Source organism: Hemicordylus capensis, chromosome 2 (genome assembly GCF_027244095.1).
Source record: "Hemicordylus capensis ecotype Gifberg chromosome 2, rHemCap1.1.pri, whole genome shotgun sequence".
NCBI classification, from domain to species: Eukaryota; Metazoa; Chordata; class Lepidosauria; order Squamata; family Cordylidae; genus Hemicordylus; species Hemicordylus capensis.
Genome location: NC_069658.1, coordinates 266911354 through 266930295, shown reverse-complemented (window position 1 = coordinate 266930295; position 18942 = coordinate 266911354). Strand labels below are relative to the sequence as shown.

General features: G+C 46.7%; 1 protein-coding gene across 3 annotated transcripts in view; it reads right to left on the bottom strand.

The window, feature by feature from the left end:
* Positions 1 to 7304, bottom strand: part of LOC128345048 (G-protein coupled receptor 22-like) — a 73305-nt gene extending 66001 nt beyond the window's left edge. For 2 of the 3 annotated variants that reach the window (XR_008316235.1, XM_053296364.1), the window contains exon 1: positions 7171 to 7304. The gene's annotated coding sequence lies outside the window, so the exon portion shown is untranslated. Of the gene's footprint in view, positions 1 to 6442; positions 6542 to 7170 lie in introns of those variants that run through there. The other variant, XM_053296365.1, reaches the window with a different exon arrangement.
* Between the last annotated feature and the right edge of the window lie 11638 nt (positions 7305 to 18942).

The following is an 18942-nucleotide window of genomic DNA, read 5'->3' as shown; positions in this document are numbered from 1 at the left end:
AGACAGCCCACAAGTTAGCCCTCTTGTACCTCAAAAGTTCACGTGTCCACCATCTTGGATTGGGGTGGATGAAATCACCACAAACTACGGAGGTGTCTCTGTGTGTTCCTACAGCTGTAGTATATTTGGTTCAAATCAGTTACACAGTTCACAAGTTAGCCCACTTGCACCTCAAATGTTTACATGTCCGCCATCTTGAATGGGAGTGGATGACATCATTACAAACTACACTGTTGAGGTGTCCCTGTGTGTCACTCACTACTACTATATCAAATTTGGTTCAAATTGGTTAGACAGTCCACAAGTTAGCCCACTTGCACATCAAACACACGCCCACCATCTTGAATCGGGGTGGATGACATCATCACAAGTTACACCACTGAGGCATCCTTACAGCTGTGCAAATTTAGTTCAAACTGGTTAGATGGTTCACAAGTTAGATCAAGCGCATCAAAAATTTATGTGTCTGCCATCTTGAATTGGGGTGAATGACATCATCACAAACTATGCCATTGAGGTGTCCCTACAGCTGTACCTGAGCTGGTTCATATTGGTTCAGGCATTGCGAAGTTGATGGGGGTCGGACACACACACGGAATGTTGGGTGATCTCATAAGCCTACTGGAAAGTAGGCTAAAAATTGCACAAAGGCAGTTGCACAATTGCCGGCCATAAAAAATAATGTCCAGCAATTTCATAGGAAGCTGCCATATACTGAGTCAGGCCACTGGTCTATCTAGCTCAGTATAGTCTTCACAGACTGGCAGCGGCTTCTCCAATTCTGCAGGCAGGATGAATCTCTCTCAGCCCTATCTTGGAGAAGCCAAGGAGGGAACTTGAAACCTTCTGCTCTTCCCAGAGCAGCTCCATCCCGAGGGGAATATCTTACAGTGCTCACACTTCTAGTCTCCCATTCATATGCAACCAGGGCAGACCCTGCTTAGCTAAGGGGACAAGTCATGCTTGCTAACACAAAACCAGCAATCCTCTGCTTCCAAGCTATGAAAACTGTCTTAGACTGTTTCACAACTTTCACAACTACTTTTGCAAAAATTTCTGCATGTAGCATAATTGTGCAAAATTTACATAGCACGCATGTAATGTTGTGCAGTAAGTCAGCCACCTTTTGGGGTGGGGAAGAAAAATAACTTTTGAGGATTCAAGAAACTGATTTTTAGATGTGATGGTGGTGGTGGGGAGAGCTCCTTAAATGCTTAGTGGGGGATTTGCACCCCTGGTAATATTACCACCATCATCCCCATATTCAAGATGGGGGCTGAGAAGGAATAGCTTGCTAAGGCCACCTAGTGAGTTTATATGAAATAGGGTAGATGCAAACCAGCAATTTCTTGATTCATAGCTCAATCTCGTAACCACTATGCTACACTATACCACATTGGCTCACTGCTAGTTACTGCAATCAGGAGGCTGAAGTTTTTCCAGATTAATCCAGAGTAAAAGGACATGATTCTGTTCTGCACTGGTGCTCAGTTGGCATTTGCCATAAACACATAGACGGCTATGTTGCTTCTTTGAGAGAGGTGCAGACTGGACTGTCACAGATGGCAGTGCTGCTCTCTTGGTGAAAAGCACATTTTGAAGTTATTAAAAAGAATAATGCCAATTGCTGCATCTGAGCACTTGCTTTTTCATCTTTCCGGACATCTGTCAGTTCTTTGCCTTTCCTACTGCTCAACTGAGCACAACAGAAACAATGCAATGGAATTGAAAAGCAAAAAAGCAGTATTTTCATGTAACGAAAATAATTACATGTGCACAGATTCCATCAGTCATTACTTTTCTCCTTCTTTAACACTTCAAACCAGGCTGAGGGAAATGAAGGGAAGGACATGCTCCTCATATTTCTGCACAAGGGGTTAAACCGTTAAAATATTGAGCTAGCAGTCCTGCTCTGACAGGGCCAAGGTCACCCTGCCTTCAATATACTCTTGCCCCCACTCCAGAGAGAGACCAATTTCCAGGTCATTTGGAGTTAACAGTACTGCTAGGTTTCCAGTGAGTGTGGCTTCCTTAACCGATTGGGTCTGGGCCAGGGAACTCACCATGCCCACTAAGAAATGGCTGAGATGCACAATGAGGAATGTTTAATGCTTCAGATGTGCCTCATCTTGCTTGGTGAGGGATTGGCTGCTTATGGGAAATATTCACATCGATGAGGCCCCAATCCCACAATCCACAGAGTTAGACACAACTGGGGTTCTACAGTGCATTCCACACATGACCAGCCAGTCAGGTGCCTTATCACTGGTGAGGCGTGCACGCATATGTGGTCATGCACACAAGCGCACGCACACGCACAGACACACACGGTGTGTTAAGCCATCAGTAATTTTCTCAACTATAGGAAGCAGCCCAAGAATCTCATTTTTAAAAAAAACAAAGAATATTAAGCTGTATGAGCAAGCTGCTGCATCATGAAAAGAGTTTCTTTATGGACACTCAGATAATCTGCCGAAAGACCTCTGGGCACAGACACTGACTTGAGAAAAAGGGATGCCAGGCACAGCTCCGCATGGTCCATTAACCCTCATGTTGCCAGCTGAGACTCATAAACTGAGCCACAAGAGAAGATGAGCTGCTGTGGAAGAACAAAGTGGTGAAAATCTGTCTCCTTAGAGTCAGCCCAGCACCGTTTGACCTCCTCAGCCCTATACCATTAAGCAGTGCTCTTCTCTGTGTGAAAACCATTAACCGCACCCAGTAGCAGGGGAGGTGGAAGAGGTTGTAACTCAGTGGTAAAGCACATGCTTTGGATGCAGAAGGTCCTGGGTTCACACCTGGCTTCTCCAGTTAGGACTAGGAAAGACCCCTGCCTAAAACCCTCAAGTGCCACTGCCAGTCCATGTCCACAGTACTGAGCTAGGCGGATCAATGGCCTGACTCAGTAAGGCAGCCTCATTTGTATGCTCAACATTTACTAGAGTGCCCCAGTCTTGTCTTCCCAGTTCTCAACCCTACAGAGTCCCTTTCCAATGCCCTCTGGCTTTAAGTTAAAACAGAGCTCACCAGCCTTGAAACAGGTGAAATAATAACAAACAAAAGTATAGTGTAGTGCAAAGAGAACGAAATCTTCTCTCAGTCATGGGGTTCTCTAGTGACCTCAGACTAGTCGTCCTCTCTTAGCCTAGCCTACCTCACAGGGCTGTTAGGATAAAATGAGATTACCCACAAATACGCCATTTGCTGAGTTTGTATGTTGTTTTTCCTCCAAGGGGCTCAGAAGTTGCTCACCTCATAACAGCCCTATGAGGTACATTAGGCTGAGTGTGAATGACTGGCCCAAGGTCATTCCGTGAGCTTCCAAGAGGGGATTTGAGCCTGGTCTCCAAAGTCCTAGTTCAACACTCCATCCACGGTTACCCAATCCTTTTCATCCCAAGGCACACCAACATTAAAAGGGGTGAGGCACACTATCCCCTCCCCAACACATACATACCTTTCCCTCCTCTGTGGTGGCAAATCTGCCATGCAATCCTAATTTTTTTGTTCTTGCTTCTTTACTCTTTCAACCTCATGTGCCTCCTGGTTGAGTCCCTCCGCTCCAAAAGCGGGGAGTTTTAGAGCTGACCCAGAATGAGTCCGCGCAACACACCGGCCCGTGTCCCATGTTTCATCGGTTGGGAAACATGGCACTACCATGGGTGTAAGTAGGGGAGAGGAGGCCTGTGTCCGCCCCTCTCTCCAGCAGCCCCTCAGAGTGAGGGAGATAATGAAGAAAATAGGGAGGGTGGAGTTAGGGGACCCCCAGGAGCTCAGGTCCTTTGAACCCATTTGCTCAATTATAGCTATGCCCCTGGGCATACTGGCTTCATATGCCACGGTTTGTTCCTTGGAAGAAGGATGAGATACATATGAAGATAAACAAATGAATGCCTTTGAGCATGTACAACATGTTTTTTCTTCTTCTCACCACTGCGCCTAAAGCTCTAGGATCAGAGGAGGAGGACTTTTAGGTCACAGGCTTCAGTGGAGGTCTTTGAGCCCCTGGATCTCTTATTTTAGAAATTCAATTCCCAGAGTTTGCAACAGAAGGCAGCTCCATGTCCTCCAAGAAATCAATGTAGATGTTTACTCCATCCTTTCCCAAAGTCTCAGGGTGGGTACAGCATTTGAAGTGAAACACTTATAGTTGCAAGCGCCACTTCCCTCTTAGGCCTATAAACAGCCATTCCCTTTTCTAACCAGAACACTTCAAGTGCCACCATTCTGACCCACGACTACACTCCTTCTCTAGACAAGAAATGTTCTATATAATCAGAGACAAGATCACACTCATATATTCAGCACTGATCTGGACTAACTATTCCCTCCACACTTATTCCAGTGCCGTACTCCCAATCAACGTCTATGGACCAGAATCTCTACCTCAGCTGCACACATACAATAGGAACACAGGAAGCTGCCATATACTGAGTCAGACCATTAGTCCACCTAGCTCAGTATTGTCTACACAGACTGGCAGCAGCCTCTCCAAGGTTGCAGGAATCTCTCTCAGCCCTATCTTGGAGATGCCAGGGAGGGAACTTGGAACCTTCTGCTCTTTCCAGAGCGGCTCTGTCTCCTAAAGAGAATATCTTACATGCTCACACATCATCGCCCATCCATATGCAACCCAGGCGGACCCTGCTTAGCTAAGGGGACAAGTCATGCTTGCTACCACAAGACCAGCTCTCCTCTCTACAATGAGGGAGGGGTGTGTGAAATTCCAACTATCTACTACCTTAGATGGGAGAATGACAGGGTGCTTAAGTAAGGGCATTAAAGAGGCACAATCGTTATAATGCACCTTAGGATTCATTTAGGAAGGAACCAGGAAATCATCAAATCCAGCCCCCTGTCCTAAAAGGCAGGGTCCGCCCTCCTCCACAATTGAATTTCTCCCTTTCTTCTCCCCTCCCCATTAACATGCATGCATTATCCATATGACTGCAAGCTCCAGAAGGGCAGGAGCAACCTAGCCAGTCAGTTGTCTCACAGCCACAAGACCACAGCATCAATGCTAACATAGTATCTGGGCACCTCACAACCAATCATTTGTCTTCCCAACCCCTGCAGCTTGGCAAAGAAACATCATCATCTTCATTTTATAAGTGAGGCACACTGAGAGATTGACTTGGCTACAGTCAAAAATTAGTCTGCTTTAGAGTTACAAGCAATAATAAATCAAAGACGACCAGCTATCAGACACACACACACACACACACGTGTGACAAAAATCTAGACTCCTAATCTTCATCTCCCATCAAAAAACCACGCCAAACAAATGGAAAAAACCTTCACTGCAAGTCACATTTTTCATCCAAACAAGCTAGGAGGGCTATTTCCCAGGAACCCCCTTCCCTCATCCATCAGACTCTTTCTTTAATCCATAGGGCAGACACAAATCCTGTTCCTAGTCATCCTCAGTAAAAACCCCACTTTCAAGAGACTGAAGATGCCCTTCTATTCAGAGAGCTTTATTTCCACAATACACATTTCCCTGCACAAGAAAATCACAAAACTCGCATGCAGATCATCTCATAACTGGAGGTCCTAAACATATTTTTAATTATACAGCCATGTCTAGTGGCCATTTCACTCATTACTCAGAGGAATACAGGGTTTGGCACTGATGGAACACTTATTTAAGGAGCTGCAGCCTATCACATCTCCCTGCTGAGTGTATCATATAGTGATACACATATATGCAAACCCATTTGTCATACTCACGTTTCACACACTTTAAACAGCTTCTGTGCACACTGAAATATGTGGTGTGTGAAGTGGCCCTATCTGGCAATAGAGGAAAGGAGGCTTGCTGGTTCACATCCCTGGTTTTTCCTTGCCTTCCTTCAGCCATCATTTGACACAACCTTGGTCAAAGTAAGAGTTTCAGCATCTCATGGAGGGGAATGGGGGGTGGGTTGTCAAGGTACAGGAGCAGATAGTTACTAGTGTCACAGGATGGCAAGCCAATGTTGTCAAGAGAGAAAGGTTTGCTGAGACTTTGCATTTCCCAAATATTTTTGGCATCCTAATCCATTCTCTGTGCTTAGGGAACCAACCAGTCCTGCCTCCCAATTTTCAATCCTAAAATGATGGTGGTGGGGGTGGGAGAAACCTCTTTCCAGCTCAAGAATGCAAGGCTCCTGACTCCTTGTCCTGCACCCGTCTATCTCTGAGCCAGGGGGGTCCTCCTTTTCCTCCCAGAGATTTGACTCCCAAATCCTCATCCTTTCTTGCACAGCCCTCTCCTCCTCTTCCCCCAAAGAAGTCAGGAACCCCAACTCACCCTGCCACTCCACCAGTTCCCTGAAGTCAAACTCTCCCCTCCTCCTCCTCCCTAAACAAGCCTGGGCAGGCTTCAGAATCAGACTGCCCCCACCTAACACCTCTTTCCTTCCCAATCGTTCCGGGCCAGGAGCGGGAGCTTTCCACCTACCGGGCTGCTCTGCCTGCCCGTGCACAGGCTGCAGCCGGCTCTGCTGCCGCAGGTCGCTTCCCAAGGTCAGCGAGAAGCGGAGGGCTGCTGCCAGCGACTCCTTCTTGCTGGCCTGCCCACTCCCGGGACCCTCTCGGCCAGACCAGAGCGAGGCAAAGGGGGCGGGGAAAGGGCCACTGTTGGCAGCCCGGGGGGCGGGGGGGGGAGCTGTGTTCCTAGGCTTCGCAGACAAGAAGCAGGTGGCAGCAGCGTCTCCCTCCGCTCCGCCTCACCCTGTGGGGAAAGGGGGGGGGCTTCACTGGAGCCCCAGCAGCCCCTGCCTTCAAAAGCGAAGCTCACGCCCAGACGACAGTGCCTCGGAGCGTGTGCAGAGGGCATCGCTCAGCCCCCTCTGAGAGTTACTGCCTGCTCCCACGCATCTGCCAGGCAGCGGGCTTGAGCCCCTATCCCCAAAAGTCACCCGCAGAGGAAGGACGATCTTGGCGCACTGGCCCTGCTGCCTCTGCGTCCCTTCGCCTTTCGGAAGCCCAGCCAGCCATCGCAGAGGAGAGGGCTGCAGGGGGTGCCTCCCGGCTGCCCCCAGGCTTGGATCCGGCAGAGCTCTCGGGAATCCGCAGCAGCCGCGGCAACAGCCCCGGCCTGGCTGGGCTTTGCGGCCGCGGGCATCACTGCTGCCTGCCAGCGCCTATCCATCCCCAGAGCAGGGGAGCGCCTGGCCGGGCACTCACCTGGGGCCGAAGGTTTGTGGCTCAGCTGTGGCGGCCGCGCAAGCCCGGCTGCGGCATCTCGGTGCGGTGGCTGCCCGGCGGGGGCTGCTCTTTGCCATCCTCCTCATCCTCGCCGCCGCCTCGCCGCCTTCTCCAGCTCCCAGCGCTTCCTTCCAGCTCGGCGGGCTTCGCTCCTGTCTCTCCCTCCTGGCCCAGACTGTGCAGCCAGCGTCGAGCTCGTGGCCGCGCCGCGCGCCACTGCCTGCCTGCACATCTGGAACCTGCGCGCGCGGGCCAAATCTGTGTTGCTTTTTTTCTTTCTTTCACGCAGCTGGACAGACCCGGACGCGCCGTCGCTGAGGAGAGCCTCGCGCCTCTCACGAACAGCTGGAAGAACCTCCCCGACCCTGACTGGATGGCGCGCAGCAGCTGGAAGGAGGGGCTTGGCACGTGCTCGGCAGCCCGGGCTTCTGCACAGCCACAGCACGTGCCGGGCAAAGGGGTAGCAGCAACCCTTACTGCGAGGAGGAAAGGCCTACTGCAGGGTCCCCCTTTCCCTGTAGGCACCAGGGTCACACAAAGTCACGTCAGAGGAAGAGGATAGAATAAATTGCACAAGACAGAATAAATTGGGTAGAATAAATTGCAACCTCAGGCTCTACTACATAATGGTTGCATTACACGCCAGAAGCAGCAGCATGGAAAATGTCTCTCCCGCCACCAGCGTAGAGGCAATTCTCTAGTCCTGACCAGAAGCAATTGCCCCGGGAAGGAACCCGCTCAGGGAGCGGCTGCAGCAATAGGCGCCCTAGGGGACTAAACCTTAGAAAGGATCGGGAGTTCTAGAAAAGCCTTCTTCGATGTCTCGAGATGGTAGAGAGGGGAGGTGATTACTACGCGTGGTGGCTTTGCAGGAATCACCACATTGCTAAAGCTACAATCCCATTGATTAATTGATTGATTAAGTGCTGTCAAGTCGGTGTGGACTCTTAGCGACCACATAGATAGGTTCTCTCCCATTAATACTTCGTCCCATTAACTCAGGGGGGCATAAGATCAGCGTATAGGCATAGGATCATTAACTCCAGTCATAGGATCAGTGTATTCATAGGAAGACACTACTTATATTGCATTTAAAAAGCCTGAACTATTTAGAATTGGCAAATTTTTAAAAGGTCAGTGGAATAAATATGAAGTGTAATACTGTTCTACTATTTGTTTGTTTGTTTATTTATTTGATTCGATTTCTATATCGCCCTTCCAAAAATGGCTCAGATAAATAAATAAGATAGAACCCTGTCCCCAAAGGGCTCACAATCTACAAAGGAAAATAAGATAGACACCAGCAACAGTCACTGGAGGTCCTGTGCTGGGGGTGGATTGGGCCAGTTACTCTCCCCCTGCTAAATAAAGAGAATCACCACGTTAAAAGGTGCCTCTTTGCCAAGAGATGCATTATTATGCATTTATATATCACTTTCCAATCACAAAAGTTCTCAAAGTGATTTACACAGAAGGAACAAGAACATTCCCTGTCCCCAAAGGGCTTACAATCTAAAAAGAAGCAGGAAGGGGACACCAGCAACAGCTGCTGGACTGAATATGGATAGTTGCTCTTCCGCTACTGAATACAAGAGAGCCACCACTTTAAAAGCACTTGGCAATGGGTAAGTATATATTTGAATAGAAATGTTTCCTCACAGCATGTAAGGCAATTAAAATGTATTCAAATTTTACTGGTAGGTATGTTTTCTGGGCCCAGAGTGCTGTGGGAATTCTAGGAGTCAGAGTGAAAAATTCAAGAACGGAGGGACAAGCAGAAGTGGGATGCAGGTTTAAGAAAGCGTGAAGCAGCCCGGAGTGTGGAACAAGGAAGAGAACCCAGGAATGCACGCAAGGGTCAGAGGATCAGTGGGGAAGGACACAGACATTTGTTGTGCAATTGTGGCTTGTGTGTGTGACTCCTGCTGCAAGAGTCAGTGATGATGCAACAACAACATCTACTACAGTATTTATCCATGTAGGATATATTTAGTTATCAGTTCTATTTTTAATTTGCAAAATATTACAATCTTTATTGTGTTCCTAACATGTCTCTGAAGTAGGTCACTATTATTTTCATAGCAGATGAAAATTGCAGGCAGCCTTGTTTGTCCCTCAGAAGGGGCGGGAGAATCCAAAAGTCTAAGTAACGTAATACCTTGATTAGGATCAACCAAGAAGAGTCAAAAATAATGAGGAAGCTTTTTAATTCATCCAAACCCTTTCCTCAGCAACATGTTTTTCTTGCCTTCTGCTTTTGCTTAACATCCAGCCTGATGAGTTTAGATAAAAGCTTTCTCATTACTTTGTTACTCTTTAGCTAGTTCTAATCAAGGTAACTTTGCTATTCTTATTCTGTCCATTATATATTCTGTATATATTCAGAATATCTTCTGTCACATCTCCACAAAAGGAAGTGCCTGATTGGTGGGTACCAGAGACAGAGACTTTTTAGTGTTGGCTCCCCAACTATGGAATTCTGTCACTGGACAGAATTCCCCAACTATGGAATTCTGTCACATGTTATTGGCAGAGAACTGAGGCCAAGAAGCCTACCAAAGCCAAGATTGAAGTCTAATTCCCATCTTCTGGGCAGCCAGCACAGGCACCGAATAGTGTGACTTCCAGAGCAAATATGAGTGAATTGTATTTTACAAGTCATAGATATCCTGTGTTCACATGAGGAGCCCTGCAACCAACTGAGAGAAGGACTTGCCCAAGGTTCTAGTGATTCATATGGAAGGTGTCCTTTCAACATGCATCTGTGCTCATTTGTCAGAGCTGACTTTGGTTGTTGTGTACAAGTGCTCTGATTGTAAGCAATGCAGGCCATTTCCAAGGATTTGCATCATGGCATTCACAATGAACCCATGGCAAAGGTAGGGCTTGAACCTTCTGCTAGCCTCATGGCACAGAGAAGAGAAACTGGAGGCATCTGCAATTGATGAGCAAAGGCAGGAAGGATCATGGAGGCCAGGCAGTAGAGAGGAAAAATGCTTTAAGGAGAAGTGGCCCAGGCAGGAAAGCCCATTGTTTGTCTTGCCCTTAAACCTTGGAATTGGTGTGTGGGGGGGTGTGGGTGTGTGGGGGGGAGTATAGGTTGGCAGACTATATGTTCTGCCAGTTCCATCACATCTCTACAAAAGGTGGGAGGAAGTGCCTGGTTGGTGGGTACCAGATACAGAGACTTTTTAGTGCTGGCTCCCAACTGTGGAAATCTGTCCCTGGGGAAACCCACCAAAGCCCCCTCTTCTTCTTTTTAGATGGGTACTGAGATTTTTATTTTTATTTTTTATTGTTTTATTATTTATTTTATATTATCACTGGCTCTTGAATTAGAAATTAGATGAAAGCTGGGTTTTCATACTGATCTGTTTTTGTCATGATTGTATATTTTGTCTTCTGTTTATATCTGTAAAGTCAGCTTTTGACTACATTTCTGGGGAAAGACTTTGGATGAAATTGAAAGAACTATCAATTGACACCCGCCTTCTGCTATTAATTATTAATCTACACAAGAATTCTTGTCTAAATGTTCGATATACCCCAAGAGGTCATTTATCCTCAAAAAATTCTACCTTTAGAGGAGTAAGACAGGGTTGCATATTAGCACCTATCTTATTTAACATTTATATCAATTCTGTAGTGTCCCGTCTTTCGACTCCTGCTATTTGCCCTCCAAAACTGGCCAATAGACATGTTCCCATTCTTCTATATGCAGATGATATGGCCATCATGACTCAGACCCCCATAGGATTAAAACGTGCCCTTGGTATATTATAAGTTTTTTGTAGGGAGGAATCCATTGAGGTCAATTTCCACAAAACAAAAATCTTAGTGTTTGCCAAACGTCTAAGATATCACAATTGGGTTATGCAGGGGCACAAAATCAAGCAGGTCAACTCGTTTAAATATCTGGAGTTGTCTTCCAGTCTTCTGGCTTAGGAAATGCCCACTTACATTTGACCATACAAAATGCTCAAATTTCTATAAACAAAATAAAATCATTTCATTTTAAGAGAGGGGCCTCATTCATCCCAGTGGCGATTAAGTTATTTGTCGCTAAAGTTTATCCCTTATTTTTTTTATGGTGCCCAATTGGGGTCCCCCAGTAATTTTGGCCCACTGGAAGCTGTACAGTCTAAATTTATTAGAGCTATTCTTCAAGTTCCCCCCTGCATTCCCAATTCTCTCACCAGACGAGAAGTTGGTCTTGCTAGGGTTGAATTGGGTTACTGGACCTGTAATATAAAGTTTTGGTTAAAACTGGTTTTTGCCAATGTAGGTCTGGCTTCCCTGATAATGATTGATGATTTTAACCATAAGTGGAAGACCTTGGTTGAAAATAAACTTCTTCAACTTGGGTTCTCTTAGGAGGAAATTCTTAGATTAGGACATGATCAGGCCTGGCAGGTTATTAAGCAGCGTATTGCTGATACAGAGTTACAAGCGGATACAGCCCATCTAAGGAGTGGTATCTATCTGGGGAAACAACTTTTTAATTCCAAACCGGCAGCATATTTAGATAATATTCTTATCCCTAAATTTAGGCGCCCATTTACTCTTGCCCGCCTAAACACCCTTCCGACGGCTGTTAGGGATGGTAGGTATATACAAAGGGATTCCGTTTAATTTAAGGATTTGCCCCTGTGGAATGGGTGCTGTAGAAACTACCCCTCATGTTATTTTATATTGTAAATTTTACAGTGATGCTCGTTTAAAACTAATTTCACCTCTCCTGGGGAAGTTTCCAGAGCACTCTGATGTATTTTACTTAGAGTTTTTGCTATCCAATTTTTGTAAAGAGATTACCTTCAATGTGGCTAGGTTTTGCTACATTGTTTGTACTATACGCTGTAGTCTCATGTAATATTTTTATTTTCTTTTTTCTCTCTTCGTTCCCCTCTTTTCTGTTGTTGTTGTACTGTCTGATCTATGATCATAATAAAGTTACTTACTTACTTGCCTTGGTACAATTGTATTTTTAAAGACAGGGCGTGTGTGTGTGTGTGTGTCAAATAAAAAAGTAACTCCCCAAACAGGTTGTGTTCAAAACACAAACTTACAAACAGGTTGTGTTAAAAAAGTTCATTTGTAAGTTGGATGTTCATACCTCAGAATGCATATTGTTCCCAAGAGTGGTCATGTATGTGCAGAATGGAGTTTGTTAGTCGTGGACTTGCTTAGTGTTACGGAGCTTGGTTTACAAGTCGGATGTTTGTAACTCAGGGAGTGCCTATAACATGATGTTCTCGGTTGCTGATGGAGGACAATATAGCTCATGGTTTGCTTATTGACCAGAAACTAGATTATACTTCTGTGTTGCCATCTCAGCAAGAGACACCTGTAGGTCAGAACCTCAGATTAAGATTGGTGGGGGTTCTACATCCTATTTCTTAGCCACCTCAAGTTATTAATGATGCTGTGGAGGAGATCAGTTGTAAGGCACATGTTTTGTACATAGAGGATTTCAGGATCAGCCCCTGGTTTTTCCAGGTAGGACTGGGAAAGATCCCTGCCTGAAACCCTGGCAAGCTGCTATCAGTCAGTGTACTGAGCTAGACAGACCGATGGTCTGACTTGGCATGAGGCAGCTTCATAGGAGATGTGACCCTCTTCCCTTGATGAAGATATTCAGTGGAACGTGCACACAGGTTGAAGGGAATGTACTTTGGCTCCCACCGTGCACTACAATGCTGGCGTTTGTTTATTGAGACCTCTTCCTGCTCTAGTAACATTTCACTGTACAGCTGGCATTCCTTCCTCAGCAAAAGTATATAAAACAGAGCAAGTCAGCAATAAGGTGCCCTGATGTACTCTTTATTTGTGCCTCTTTATTTGTTCAGCTTAGTAGATGGAGCCCTTGTATTATGTTACTCTATCATAAGGATGCTTTGGTTAAACAGCCATGTTGTGAGCAGGGCTGTCCTTAGAGCATGGCAAGCAGGGCGACCGCCCCGGGCCCCACTCTTTTAACCCCCATTAGAATTAACTGGAAGGGGGCCCAGCGTTGGCTGATTTGCTCTGGACCCCGCACCCTGCCACAGCTCTCTAAGGACAGCCCTGGTTGTGGGGTGTTGCAACATTGGCCCTGAATAGAGCAGAGGGCTGGACCATTAGTTGCCCAGTTATGGTCAGTGGTTAATCTGATTTAGGGAACCTCCTTCAGCCAATGAGGAAAGAAGTTTGCTCACAGCTGCATGTCGTCAACTGAGAAATGCTCTCTGCTCTGGCACAGAACTCCTCTCAAGGCCCCCATAAAACAGGATGCTGCAAATGCCAGGGATGCTCCTCCACCTTTCCATATCTTCTGAAAGGAGGTTGTGACATTTGGGAATGTCACTCCATGGAGACCCTGAGGATTAGAGCAGGGCAGAAGAGAATTGCTGCTGTTGCTTCTATCCAAGACAGCTGGAAATGGCACTGGAAATGCTGCCAGGAATCAGGCTTGTGCTAGCAGCCTTTGCCTGGAGGTTTTTCACACATAGCTCTATGCCTGGGGTATCTGAAGAGCGGCAGCAGATTTGAGGCATTTTAATTCAAAGGATGAGATGGACCATTTGCATAGCCATCAGCACCTCCTTCGCATAGCCATCAGCACCTCCATCAACACCTTCAGAGAAAGCAGAACAGAAGCTCCTGAGTTTCCCCCCCAAAACGCTGCTAGAAATAGAGGATTTTTTAACCCAGGACATAACTCGGGCGAAGCCAGAATTCGCAGCATCCCTTTGGAGAAAAACAAAGCCGTCTGTCCTGGCCCCTGATAGCCTGCAGGGAGGTCGGGTTAAATCCAGCGAATATGTGGACTGGCACACTCCAATCAGGAGTGGATTGGGTTGGGGGGGGGGAGGCTGGGAGGGAGCCCTGTCTGTAAAACCTCCTGGTGGGGGAAACCGAAGCTGAAGCAGAATAGTCGGTAGTCTGGACTGCAGAGTCTTTGCTGCCATCTGGTGATCATGGTCTAGGAGAGCTATATTTTAAAGACTCTGCATAGCTTTCTCTTTTCTGAATGAAGGGGGAGTACTTCTGCCTTCTCCAAAATAAAAAGGGTGGGAGGAGAGACTCTCTTCCCAAATAGATCATCACAGCATTCTGACTCATATGCAAAACTCTGGCTTGCACCACCACGGCTGGTCTCAAATGCCCACTCAGTGCCGTTTCTCTTGGGTCAAGGTTGGATTGGCTTGTTCTGTCCCAGCTCTTCAGCACCTGGCCCAGCTGGCCCAAGAGAATTGCCAACTGCCTAATAAAAGCATAAACAGTGAAGTAACTTGTTTCTCATTATGTTGCCATGTTTGCTCAAGTGTGTATCTATTATCATGCCCTGTGGTTATGCTTTTACTCTAAGCAGAGAAGATTGCAAACGTGCAATAAAGCCCTATGTTTTTTGCCCCATTGGTCACAGATAAAGCCAAATCAGCATTAGGGTACCCCTAGTGCAACAAAAGATTTGAGGCAGGGCGTTTGAAAATCTGTTTATTAAGAACAGAAGCACACAAATAAATAGTGGTAGTTGGCAATTCCTGGAGAGCCTGACAGGGTTATGTAACTACAAGAATGCTGTTCCTTAAGCAAAACACCAAGCTGCTAATTAATGTATGCTTGAGAGGACTCTTAGCATAGTGGGGAGGAAGAGAGAGAGGGTGAGAGACCAAGTAAAAGAGGGACGGCTGTATACCTTTCCTAATGCTTCAAGTGTGTTGGCTGTTTTTCTTTAGGTCTTCGCAGCGGATGGCAGGGATAGGTGATGGTGTGCAGATATAGCACTCACAGAGAGAGAGCGCTAGAAGAGCCTAGGCAGTTTGGGATGTGAGGTTGGAATTCACAACGGACCCACATTAGGGAGATCTCTGCTGGAAATCTCAGGGAGAGCTAGAGGGGCCTGGATAGTCCAAGGAGCAAGTCCTGGGGCCTGCAGCTGCCCCACATCAGGAGGACCTCAGCCAGTGGAAGTTGCTGGTTAGGGACCAGAGCTTGGGGTTCAGCTGCCTGGGGAAGGGCCAGGTTGGTGCAGTGGGAAGCAGCTTAAGGCTGACAAACCCCAGTGGAAGCAAGTCCAAGAGGGGTCTCTAGGAATGCCCCACCACAGTCCAGTTCCAACTGGTGCAGTTACATGATGAGGTCTTGGCTTAGCCTTCTGAGAACACACACACACACCCCTTATAGGAATTGTTGTGCCCCAGGGCATAGCTGGACTGAGATTGACTTTGTGAGCTGCCCTGAGCAGTAGTATGCTGAATGGGCAGGTATAAACATTTTAAATAAATAAATGGATGCTAATATTATATATACTGTGCCACTCTTTAAAACAGTACACTCCCACTTTGCATGATGGTACTTATCTTGTTTCCAGTGTAAGTAGGAATATAGGAGGCTGCCATATACTGAGTTAGACCATTGGTCCATCTAGCTCAGTATTGCCTACGCAGACTGACAGAGGCTTCTCCAAGGTTGCAGGCAGGAATCTCTCTCAGCCCTATCTTGGAGAAGCCAGGGAGGGAACTTGAAACCTCTGCTCTTCCCAGAGCGGCTTCATCCCTTGAGGGGAATATCTTACAGTGCTCACACTTCTAGTCTCCCATTCATATGCAACCAGGGCAGACCCTGCTTAGCTATGGGGCCAAGTCATGCTTGCTGCCACAAGACCAGCTCTCTTCTCTCCAATTTGAATGGTTGTCCAGGGGCAATCCAACAGTGTCAAAACCTTATTTCCCAGATAGCCTCCTGCCTTGTGGGCCAGAGAACCTACTGTGCTGGCGCTTTATGCTGATACAAGACTGGCTTTCTCCAAGGTACTAAGATGCCAAATCTTACTGCTGACTATGTTCCCATGCCACCAGTGCAGGTGCTGTATTTTGAAAGAGCGGGAGGCAAGTTGTCTGTGAACAGTTATGTCCTCTGCCACTAAAATTGTGCCACCCTCAGCTGACAAAATGTCTCCTGTTCCCTTAAACAATTTTTTATCCTTGAATGTTTGAAGCTGCCTTATATTCAGTCCCTACTCACTTTTCCTGTAACATGCCACTCCCTCCCTACCTTCAGAACCTTCCTATATTCCACAAGATCTTTGGATTGTTCCCTTAATTTCTGTTCCCAGTTGTAACCCAGCTTTAAGCATGCATAATGGTAATTGCACAGATTCCTCCCACTGTAGCCTTCTCTGTCCTTCTGTTGTTTTACTTATTATCTGTTTTATTTTGTAAGTTCTTTGTGGAGTCGAAACCTATTTTTACCTTGTGATTCTTGCAAGTGCCAGGTACATGGACAATGATGTAGGTAGGAATGAATAAGGTGGCTAGTACTGGGGTTTAAAGAGCCAGGTCACGTCAGATTCTGCAAGGAGACTCCACCCATCACTCACCTTGTCAACATCTGTGACTCAGCAGATTCTGCTCTGACTCCTCCTTTAACTTGCTGGATTTGGCCTTCATTCTACCTGCCCTAGCTTTATACCCTAGCCCCACCCAGGGGACTAGTGACCAGCTAAGGCAAAGGCAGTGTTTCCAGTCATCTGGTGCAACTGGGCACATAGATGTTAGTCCTGGTAGTGCTGCACAAGGCCATAGTTTTGCAACTACTTAGGACAGTGTGCCCACACCTGCAGTGCTACAGCTTGTCTTGTGGTAGCAAGCATGAATTGTCCCCTTTTCTAAGCAGGGTCTGCCCTGGTTGCATTTGAATGGGAGACTAGATGTGTGAGCACTGTAAGATATTCCCCTCAGGGGATGGGGCTGATCTGGGAAGAGCACCTGCATGATTGCTTGCAGAAAGTTCCAAGTTCGCTCCCTGGCTCCTCCAAGATAGGGCTGAGAGAGACTCCTGCCTGCAACCTTGGAGAAGCCACTGCCAGTCTGTGTAGACAATACTGAGCTAGATGGACCAATGGTCTGACTCTGTATATGGCAGCCTCCTATGTTCCTACTTACACTGGAAACAATATAAGTACCATCATGCAAAGTGGGAGTGCACTGTTTTAAAGAGTGGCACAGTACTCCTGGGCCTGGCTTCCATGTGTGCAGGAACACCAGCATTGCCTTGCATATCGTGTGGGCCAGTATTTTTGAAAACAAAAATTGGCCATATAAAAGTTGATTACCTGAGTCAATCCAAGTGTCCTCTCCTGTCATGCTTAACAGATCAGTACTGTGACAGCTCCAGTCTGCTAGAGTGGGTAGAAGGAAGATCCTGGCCCTTTGTGGGCTACTGGCCAATTTGCAGTTGACCTCTTCCTCCCCAATTAAATTCTTGCAAAGAATTCTGGCTAGGCAGACCTTTATCTGGTCAAATCAGACTTTTCTTCTCTTTCTGTGGTTGGATCATCTCTGAGCCCGTCAAGCCCTTATCATCTTTTCACACCCATCCTGGTCCCAGAAATCCTACCCCGCTACATATAAGGAGCAAGACCTTTTACCTTCCCACCTGCCAGACTTTCTGTGCTCATGAGGGCAGTGGTAACCCCATTTCTGGCATCACTGCTGGTCTCAAACAACCTCCATTGGTTGCTTTTTGTCGACACCCATTTGCTTGCTGGCTGCTGCCAGCAGCACCACAAAGGAGAAGTAGCTCTCGCCCAGCTCTAGGCTAGAGTGGCATTCACTGCTTCTCACACACACCCCACCACTTCCTCTTCCTCCTCTTTACAAAATGTGTGCAAGGAGGAAATGTGGCCATTGGTCTGCCTGCTAGGTGTAACATGACTATGCATTACCACAACCCCAGCTGAGCAGTCAGGTGGGGGTGGGGGCAGTTTGGTGGGGGCAGTATTTGGTATTTGTTTCGGGCTACCACTGCAGTCACCTGCTCACAGTGAGCATCACTGCTGAGCATCATATTCACACATTATGTTCAATCACATACAATCTGTGTACAGTGTATGTAAATGCAGACTTGTATGTACATACAATAGTACTTCCTATCTATAGCCTGCATTAGAGGGGGCCTGTACACCCAGGTACACTTTTAAAATACATACATTTACAATAAACTTTGTACATACAAGTACAAAAAACACACATGTACATCCACACAAAAACATGTAATATGTACAGATGAAAATGCACACAACCTAATGTCTGAATAGGGCTTTTATGGTTTCCCATCTCTCTGCCCATGGCTTCGGCAGTACAGACAATACCATTCACCTATCAGAAGCTAGAGGAATCCCTGAACCCTGCCATCCTTCATAAGGTCTTGCATAAAAAGTAATGTTTGGCCACATACACACGCCTTTTAATTTCAGTGATCAGAACTGGTGAGTATTGGATATATTGCATTTTAATGCAGTCCACTGGCGGGTTCAATGAATGCCAGTGATAAGGTGACAAGAGTAAGGATTTTTGCTCAGAGTTAAGATTCCTTCACCCAAGTCCACAGATTCTTGCCTTGCACAAAGCCTACCGCTTTGTACAAGTTACCTCCACAAACTTATCCAGGCAGGCCGCCATCACTTTTTGAACTGCCCAGAGAACAACTGTTATGGGGTGGCCAACAAATAAAGTTATTTATTATTAATTATTATAATAAATAATTATGATAATTATTATAATCAAGAACATAAGAACAGCCCTGCTGGATCAGGCCCAAGGCTCATCTAGTCCAGCATCCTGTTTCGCACAGTGGCCCACTAGATGCCGCTGGAAACCTAAAGGCAGGAGTTGAGGGCATGCCCTCTCTACTCCCCTGCAACTGGTACTCAGAGGCATCCTGCCTTTGAGGCTGGAGGTGGGTGGCCTATAGCCCTCCGACTAGTAG